The 9290-nt window shown below is 39.4% G+C and overlaps 1 pseudogene; it reads left to right on the plus strand.

The window, feature by feature from the left end:
- Positions 1-496: 496 nt before the first annotated feature.
- LOC116475637 (peroxiredoxin-2-like) lies at positions 497-1096 on the plus strand (annotated as a pseudogene).
- Positions 1097-9290: the final 8194 nt, after the last annotated feature.

A 9290-nucleotide genomic window follows, 5' to 3' on the forward strand; every position in this document is an offset into this window, starting at 1 on the left:
GTGTGTGTGAGAGAGAGAGAGAGAGATGGAATAATACATATATAATATATATACAAAATATTCTCTCTATATAATCACTATTCGGCCTTTAAAAACAAGGAAATTCTGACACGTTACAATATTAATGAACCTTGAAGTCATTATGTTAAGTGAAATAAGCCAGCACAAAAAGACAAATACTGTATGATTTCACTTATATGTGGTGCTTATAATAGTCAGATTCATAGAATTTGGTATTAGAATTATGGTTCCCAGGGGCTGGGAAGAAAGGGGAATGGGGAGTTATTGTTTAATGGGTATAGAGTTTCAGTTTTGCAGAATGAAAAAAGTTTTGAAGGTGGATAGTAGTGATAATTACATAACAATATGAATATACTTAATACCACTGAACTTTACGTGTAAATGATGGTTAAGATGGTCAATTTCGGTCCTGAGAACGTGAGTCCACGCGTCTGGTTGCCCGTGAGTCCAGCCTTAGCCCACGCAGCTTTCAGTCATGGCCTCCGTAATCGCGCACATGGAACAGCCCGCCCCTGACTTCAAGGCCACTGCCGTGGTGGATGGATGGCGCTTTCAAAGAAGTGAAGCTGTAGGACTACAAAGAGAAGTACATGGTCCTCTTTTTCTATCCTCTGCACTTCACTTTTGTGTGCCCCACGGAGATCATCGCGTTCAGCGACCATGCCGAGGACTTCCGCAAGCTGGGCTGCGAAGTGCTGGGCATCTCAGTGGACTCTCAGTTCACCCACCTGGCTTGGATCAACAACCCCCAGAGGGAGGGAGACTTGGGCCCCCTGAACATCCCCCTGCTTGCTGAGGTGACCAGAGGCTTGTCTGAGGATTACGCCGTGCTGAAAACAGATGGGGGCATTGCCTACAGGGGCCGCTTTATCAATGATGGCAAGGGTGTTCTTCCCAGATCACTGTTAATGATTTGCCTGTGGGACGCTCCATGGATGAAGCTCTGCGGCTGGTCCAGGCCTTCCAGTACAGAGAAGAGCACGCGGAAGTTTGTCCCGCTGGCTGGAAGCCTGGCAGTGACACGATTAAGCCCAACATGGGTGACAGCAAGGAATATGTGTCCAAACACAATTAGGCTGGCTGACGGATAGTGAGCTTGTGCCCTTACCTAGGAGCCTGTGCTGGTTGCCCACCAGTGCCGCCACCTGGGTGCCCTGTGCTGACCCAGGAAAGGCCAGACCTGCCCCTCCAAAGTCCACAGTCTGGGACCCTGGAAGGCTAGACCAAGGCCTTCTCATGCCTCCACCTGGGAACTGGTGAATAGTGATGCCCTCCTACAAGCCCACCCAGCCGCACACAGGCCTAGAGTTGGCCAATAAAGTATAAGAGACAGAAAAAAAAAAAAGGTCGATATTCTGTTATGTATGTTTTACTGTAATTTTAAATATCTTTCTTGGTCTTTGGTTTCTAATTCCAAGATGCCATGATGCAATAGATACAGTTTGAAAAGTCCAAATGAACTTTCCCTTTTTTCTTTTCCTTTTTTTTTTTTTTTGAGACAGAGTCTCACTCTGTTGCCCAGGCTGGAGTGCAGTGGCGGGATCTCAGCTCACTGCAAGCTCTGCCTCCCAGGTTCATGCCATTCTCCTGCCTCAGCCTCCCGAGTGGCTGGGACTACAGGCTCCCGCCACCACACCCGGCTAATTTTTTGTATTTTTAGTAGAAACGGGGTTTCATCTTGTTAGCCAGGATGGTCTCGATCTCCTGACCTCCTGATCTGCCTACCTCAGCCTCCCAAAGTGCTGGGATTACAGGCATGAGCCACTGTGCTCTGCTCCAAAATGAACTTTCTAAGCTAGAGTAAAAATATTGTTGTCAGACCTTGACCAAATAGTGTAACATTCAATTAATATCACTGAACATCGATTATATTCAAGGCACTATGTTAGATACTGTTGGGAGGGGGTGCAGGGTAGAAGACTGTATGGGACAGAATCTCAGGCATAGGAAAATTTTAAATCTACTTGAAAGGATAAAATATATATACTAATAACTACACTTTCACATGGTATATAAAAGAGGAATTACACATCATGGGAAAATACAGAAGGAAGAGTTTGGGGCCTAAGTGATGGCTTCATGGAAGAGGTAACGTCTCATCTGAGTCTTAAAGGCTGGGGCGCACATTGACAGGCAGAGATTTTGGATGGCCATTCCAAACGGAAGGAGCAGTAAGTGGAAAAATATGGGCAGTATTCCAAGAACAGGGAACTGTCAGTTTAGGCTAGAGCATAAGAGAGACATAGTAGCCTTTTGGAGATAGGCAGGCAAGGTGGGTTGGATCTACTTTGACCTCATTTGAGGCAACAAGAAGCCTTAGTTAAAATAATCAAAAAAGCACTTTTAAATACATTTTTAACATGTAATCTGCAGTGGTTATCTTAGAAGAGATTTGTGCATGCAGGTGGGATATGAGCCAGGAAGCTATTACAAAGCTGTGTGAAACTTAACAACTACTTGGAATACAAAATCAACTGTAGAAATAAAAGTAAGGGGAAAGGGCAAGATGTTGTAGGAGGCATTAGAGAGGATATGGAGTGGTGGAAGGAGCACTAGATTGGGAGTCGAGGCCGGCTCTAATCTGATTTTATTAGCCCCTTCTTTGTACAATCTTGGAAAGTCATTTGCCATTTCAGAGCTTCAGTTTTCTTAACTTTAACATTTGGAAGTTAGACAGGACAATTTCAGTGGCAACTTTTAGCACTAAAGTTCCAGGATTCCATATTGAACTGATGGTTTGGGAGAGTCATCCCAAGAGAAGTAGTGGTGAAAGCCTAAATCATCCAGGAGGAGAAAGTCAATGAGAAGATATAAGCTATCATAAAAGACTCTTATCTCCCTTTTCTGGGTATGGCAAACAGGCTATATCTCATCACCATTGTGTTGATGAAGGGGATTGACAGATAAAAATATAAGAAGACAAAGAGAACAGTCAGGTTCATTAGGGAGTCCCACATGTGCCCCTCTCTAACACTCAGGCTACACTTTTTCTCCCACAGGAAGTTAATAAAGCTGAGTCCAACCTGACCAAATTTACTTGTGCCTCCCCAGAGAATCTGTCTGTCTCCTGCAATGGTCTGCACAGTTGGGCGGCAACCTGGACTGGCCATAGGTTTGGCAGGACGGCAGCACCAGGGAGGGGAGCAGCTGAGCTTGTGAGGGCATGTGTCTGTTTTTATGGTCCTTTCCTCTTGGCCTGAATGACAGCACCATCATCACTCTGGCAGGCCTGACAGCAGGTGCAGGACCATTGTTTGTGTTTCCCAGCTCTGCAACAATAAAAGCAGGGCCAGGGAAATGGCAGCTGCTCAGTTGAGCAAGGCTGTGGTTTGTTTCTAGACGGTTTTGCAGCTGACATCAGACACAAATCATTATTGTTTATGAAGATGCATTCTCCTGTCATTTAGCATTCCACTGCTGAACAAAAAGATTAAAGGACCGAATGAACCCAGTATTTGGTTTGGTACTGTTCTTACCTTTAGTCTAGAACTTCAAGAAAGCACAGTCCAAAGCTGCCTAATTTGTGCTATGCACGGCTGCTTTTAAGCTCTGCTATTAATGAACTAGACTTAACAGCTACTAAAGAGAATCCAAATGGCCCTCACATTCATTTCATCCCAATGGCAGTAACACCCTACCTTATAATAGTTTTTTCCCAGTGTTATTATTGTATTAATATAGACGCTATTGCATTTCTAAATTGAGAATTCATATGTATTCCAGTTTATGAAAAAATGTCATTCTTACCGGATCTCAGTAAAAAGTTAGTTTATTTCTGCTATTCATTTTTTTTTTTTTTTTGAGATAGAGTCTCCCTCTGTCACCCAGACTGGAGTGCAGTGGCGCGATCTTGGCTCAATGCAACCTTCGCCTCCTGGGTTCAAGCAATTCTCCTGCCTCAGCCTCCCAGAGTAGCTGGGACTGCTACGACGCCCAGGTAATTTTTTTGTGTGTTTTTAGTAGAGATGAGGTTTCATCATGTTGGCCAGGCTGGTCTTGAACTCTTGACCTCAGGTTACCAGCCCCCCTCGGCCTCCCAAAGTGCTGGGATTACAGGCGTGAGCCACCGTGCCTGGCCTTTCTGCTATTCTTAACATCCCTTTTGGAACATTAGTCTTAGGAAGCTGTGGAATTTACAATTTGGGTTGCAAAGGATGTACTGTACAGTAAATTCCATATGAACAGAAAATCACTTTCTATTTTGTTTACTGATGCCTAGAATTGGATTTGATGCATAGTAGGTGCCCTATAATTATTTGTCAGATGAATAAAAAAGATGGCTCATGATAATAGCCAGGCCTTCATTGCAATGATTGCAGGTCAGAAACCTGTTAACATCTGTTAACAACTCTTGGCTAAATATTCTAATTAGGACCTCTTGACTCACACAGAAGCAAAGTTCTCTATTAGCAACTATACTTGTGGTCCAATAAAAGCATGTTTCAAAAGAAACACCCCCAGTAGATCTTAGGACTATTTGATGATAATAATTATGTAGAAAAACTAAGGGAAGCCCAGAGAGTTCATGATAACATTTCCATGTGGGACAATTTTGCAGTGGCCTTGCAGACACAAAATAGAATGGGGCCTGGCATACTTGTGTATACTTTGTGTACAATGATAACAATATTTATATATATTTATATATAAAATAACACCCAATGAGTTCTAATGACCATGTGTCCTAATGTTGGTTAGCCACTTACATTCTAAACTGAGCTATATATGAGATACAAGCTATAGATATGGTGATTCATTCTGCCAAAAAATAATTTTTATTGTATTGTTTTGATATTTCCTTAATTAAATATTAGTCTATTGATTTGTTTTATTTCCTCCCAGCACCCAGAAGTTCATATCCAGAAGGAATATTTTTATTCGTGCATCTTTAGCAACTGATTGAAAACAATTTTTCCAACTTCACTTTTGGGTGGATTAATATAGGATGTATATATCAATTTAAAGAACAGCTTAAACTTTACATTAAGTGGCATTTACACAACACAGAAAATATTGCAGTAGATAAAATGCCTTCAATGCAGTAATTTTTAGTGGTGTATAAGGCCACCTAAAATCTTTAGTAGAAGTACAGAGATCTCCAGAAAAGAGATAACTGATACAGGATAAATTAGCATACCAGTCTATGCACAGATATTCCAGGCAGGATAGAGAGGATCATAGTCTTAGTGGCCAAAATATATGTGTTCTTTACTATTGTGGAGAATCAAAGCACAAGGTATTGCAGACTGTAACATTACACAGACAGCAAGGCAACCCAAGAAGGAAACTTGTTGAAAGCTAATATAATTGATAATCACTAAAGAATCAAATGTGACTATTGGAAAAGTATATGGCGAACAAACAGGGTCCTATCAGTACAACCACTCCAGGATGAGGAGGGATAAATATGGAAATGAATAAAGTCAAAGCACTTGGTGGAGGGTTCATGCATCTGAAAGCTAGATCTCGGAGAAAATGTGACATGAAAGCGAACAGATGGGGTAATCGACGACCAAAAAAAAAAAAAAAAAAATGCTGCAGGGCTTTCTGTGATACAAATATCTTCTGTTTAGCTGAGCAGCACCTGATAAATTAGGGCATAACTTCATCTGTATAAAACGATATAAATCCTTGGAAGGGAGGCATGAGAATTATCTAGTAAATATGAAGATTTCCAAAAGAAGAAGTACTTATTTTGCAACAGGTAATATTAGGCAAGTTCTAGGTCATCAAATTGCCCCTTTAAAATATTTTCTTATTTTTTCTCTGTGTGTGAAACTTCTAAGGTTTGACTTAAATGGTACATTTGGTATTTTACCTTTACCTTACTGCTTGAAAAAAAGGGGAGGACTCTTAAATTTCTTTTTTTTTATTATTATACTTTAGGTTTTAGGGTACATGTGCACAATGTGCAGGTTTGTTACATATGTTTCCATGTGCCATGTTGGTTTGATGCACCCATTAACTCGTCATTTAGCATTAAGTATATCTCCTAATGCTGTCCCTCCCCCCTCCCCTCACCCCACAACAGTCCCCGGAGTGTGATGTTCCCCTTCCTGTGTCCATGAGTTCTCATTGTTCAATTCCCACCTATGAGTGAGAACATGTGGTGTTTGGTTTTTTGTCCTTGTGATAGTTTACTGAGAATGATGGTTTCCAGTTTCATCCATGTCCCTACACAGGACATGAACTCATCATTTTTTATGGCTGCATAGTATTCCATGGTGTATATGTGCCACATTTTCTTAATCCAGTCTATCATTGTTGGACATTTGGATTGGTTCCAAGTCTTTGCTATTGTGAATAGTGCCGCAATAAACATACGTGTTCATGTGTCTTTATAGCAGCATGATTTATAGTCCTTTGGGTATATACCCAGTAATGGGATGGCTGGGTCAAATGGTATTTCTAGTTCTAGATCCCTGAGGAATCGCCACAGTGACTTCCACAATGGTTGAACTAGTTTACAGTCCCACCAACAGTGTAAAAGTGTTCCTATTTCTCCACATCCTCTCCAGCACCTGTTGTTTCCTGACTTTTTGATGATGGCCATTCTAACTGGTGTGAGGTGGTATCTCATTGTGGTTTTGATTTGCATTTCTCTGATGGCCAGTGATGATGAGCATTTTTTCACGTGTTTTTTGGCTGCATAAATGTCTTCTTTTGAGAAGTGTCTGTTCATGTCCTTCGCCCACTTTTTGATGGGGTTGTTTGTTTTTTTCTTGTAAATTTGTTTGAGTTCATTGTAGATTCTGGACATTACCCCTTGGTCAGATGAGTAGGTTGTGAAAATTTTCTCCCATTTTGTAGGTTGCCTGTTCACTCTGATGGTAGTTTCTTCTGCTGTGCAGAAGCTCTTTAGTTTAATTAGATCCCATTTGTCAGTTTTGGCTTTTGTTGCCATTGCTCTTTGTGTTTTAGACATGAAGTCCTTGCCCATGCCTATGTCCTGCATGGTATTGCCTAGGCTTTCTTCTAGGGTTTTTATGGTTTTAGGTCTAACATGTAAGTCTTTAATCCATCTTGAATTAATTTTTGTATAAAGTGTAAGGAAGGGATCCAGTTTCAGCTTTCTACATATGGCTAGCCAGTTTCCCCAGCACCATTTATTAAATAGAGAATCCTTTCCCCATTGCTTGTTTTTGTCAGGTTTGTCGAAGATCAGATAGTCGTAGATATGCGGCATCATTTCTGAGGGCTCTGTTCTGTTCCATTGATCTATGTCTCTGTTGTGGTACTAGTACCATGCTGTTTTGGTTACTGTAGCCTTGTAGTATAGTTTGAAGTCAGGTAGTATGATGGGAGGACTCTTAAATTTCAAGGTAATGTACTTCAGTCTAATTAATTAATTACTAATTATATCAGAAAACATTGGAGATCCAGAAACATTAAAGAATTTAATGTAAAAATAAATAAACACATATATAAATGAACATATAGCTGAATACGTTTGTGGTTTTGGAATATAAAATTACTTCCTATACTGGGTTGAATAATTTGATGTTATTTCTAAAAATTTATGTCTACCTGTACTTGTGAATGCGACGTCGTTTGGTCTCTGCAGATTACATCTGCAGAGATTAAGATGAGGTTATATTGGATAGATATGTGTCCTAAATCCAATATGACTGGTGTCCTTATAAGAAGAGGGAAATTTGGACACAGAGTCACAGATATACAGGGGAGAAGACCGTGTAAAAGCGGAGGCAGAAACTGGAGTGGTGCGTTTACAAGCCAAGGAATGTCAAGGGTGGGCGACAGCACCAAAAGCTAGGAGAGAAGCATGGAAGAGTTTCTCTCTTACAGCCCCCAGAAGGAACCAACCCTACTAAGATCTTGATTTTGAACTTCTAGCTTTAAGAAGCATGAGAGATAAATTTCTGTTATTTTAAGTCACCCAGTTTGTGGTAATATGTTATATCAGCCACAGAAAAATAATACATTTCCTAAATATTAAAAGAAAAAAAAACCTGTACATACAGGTTAGTTATTTGATTTAATAACAAACTTAAATGTCTGTATGTAAAAAAAAATAACCAAAATTAAATGACAACTGAGGGAAATATTTAAGACATTTATGCCAGACACAGGGTTAATATCCTTAGTATATAAAGAGTACATAAATAATAACCAAACACTAATTGGGAAGTTGTGCTAAAGATATGAATAGACAATTCATGAAAGAAGAAATAAAAATGTTTAATAAATATATAAAAATACATTCCATATTCTTAATAACTAAAAACAAAATGAAATAAACTGCTTTTATTTACCATATTTGCAAATAATAATAGCAAAACTGTGTATGACATTGCCTTAAGTACTTTTTATACTACTAACTTATTTAACACTTATAACAATCCTGTGAGGAAATAGGGTTATTGCTAGGTATTACTATCTTCGTTGTATGAATGAGGAACCCGAGGTGGTATATTAATATCATTAATAGAAGGTAATATTATCTTCATGTAATAAATGAGGGAATGAGCCCATAAAATAACAAAGGTGTACTGAAATAGCCATTCATATACACTACAGATTGGAGGGTAATTGGGCAAAATGTCTCAGGAGTTTTAAACATCTCATATCTTTTGACACAAGAAATTCTCTTTTAGGAATTTGTCCTATAAAAATAAAACTGGAAGGAAACAAAGTGTTAACAGGTGCTATCTCTGTGTAATTAAGATACAGTTTATGCTCTTCTTATATTCTTTATAAGAGTTTTTCCAATTTTTATGTTGTGTTTCCTAATTTTTAGAATTTCTAGCATGTAGTCTGTGAACAGTACTCCCTAGAGTTTGGCAGTGCACAACTTGATGGCCCTAATAATTTTTTAAAAGCAGATGAGAATTTCTGTATATAATTGACACTTTCTTCTGTTACTGAGAAATTAGACCTTGAGGATGGGAAGGTTGGTGGTGGTGGGAGGGGGACAGAAGGGCGGTAGAGAGCAGCAGGAGTCTTTACAATATAAGCCTTTGTCTTTCCTTTAAAGGAGTCATAGCCATTTAAAAATTATTTGATATTATTTCTATTTATCCTAAGTAAGTATCTGGTAAACATTTTTTCTCACCAGTTTTTAGGTGGAAAAGATGAGGTCTACATTGTTTGGGTTACTTAGAATTCAAAAACTCAGCTTGGAGTCCAATTATGACCTGCTTCCAGCAAGAGTGTGTGCACGGGTGGCATACATCATCATATCTGTTTCCAACTTATTTCCTTATGTTCTCTTTGATTTCCCCCAATTTACTTAAATGCATTTTATATTA

The sequence above is a fragment of the Hylobates moloch genome, unplaced genomic scaffold (genome assembly GCF_009828535.3).
Source record: "Hylobates moloch isolate HMO894 unplaced genomic scaffold, HMol_V3 SCAFFOLD_2, whole genome shotgun sequence".
NCBI lineage: Eukaryota > Metazoa > Chordata > Mammalia > Primates > Hylobatidae > Hylobates > Hylobates moloch.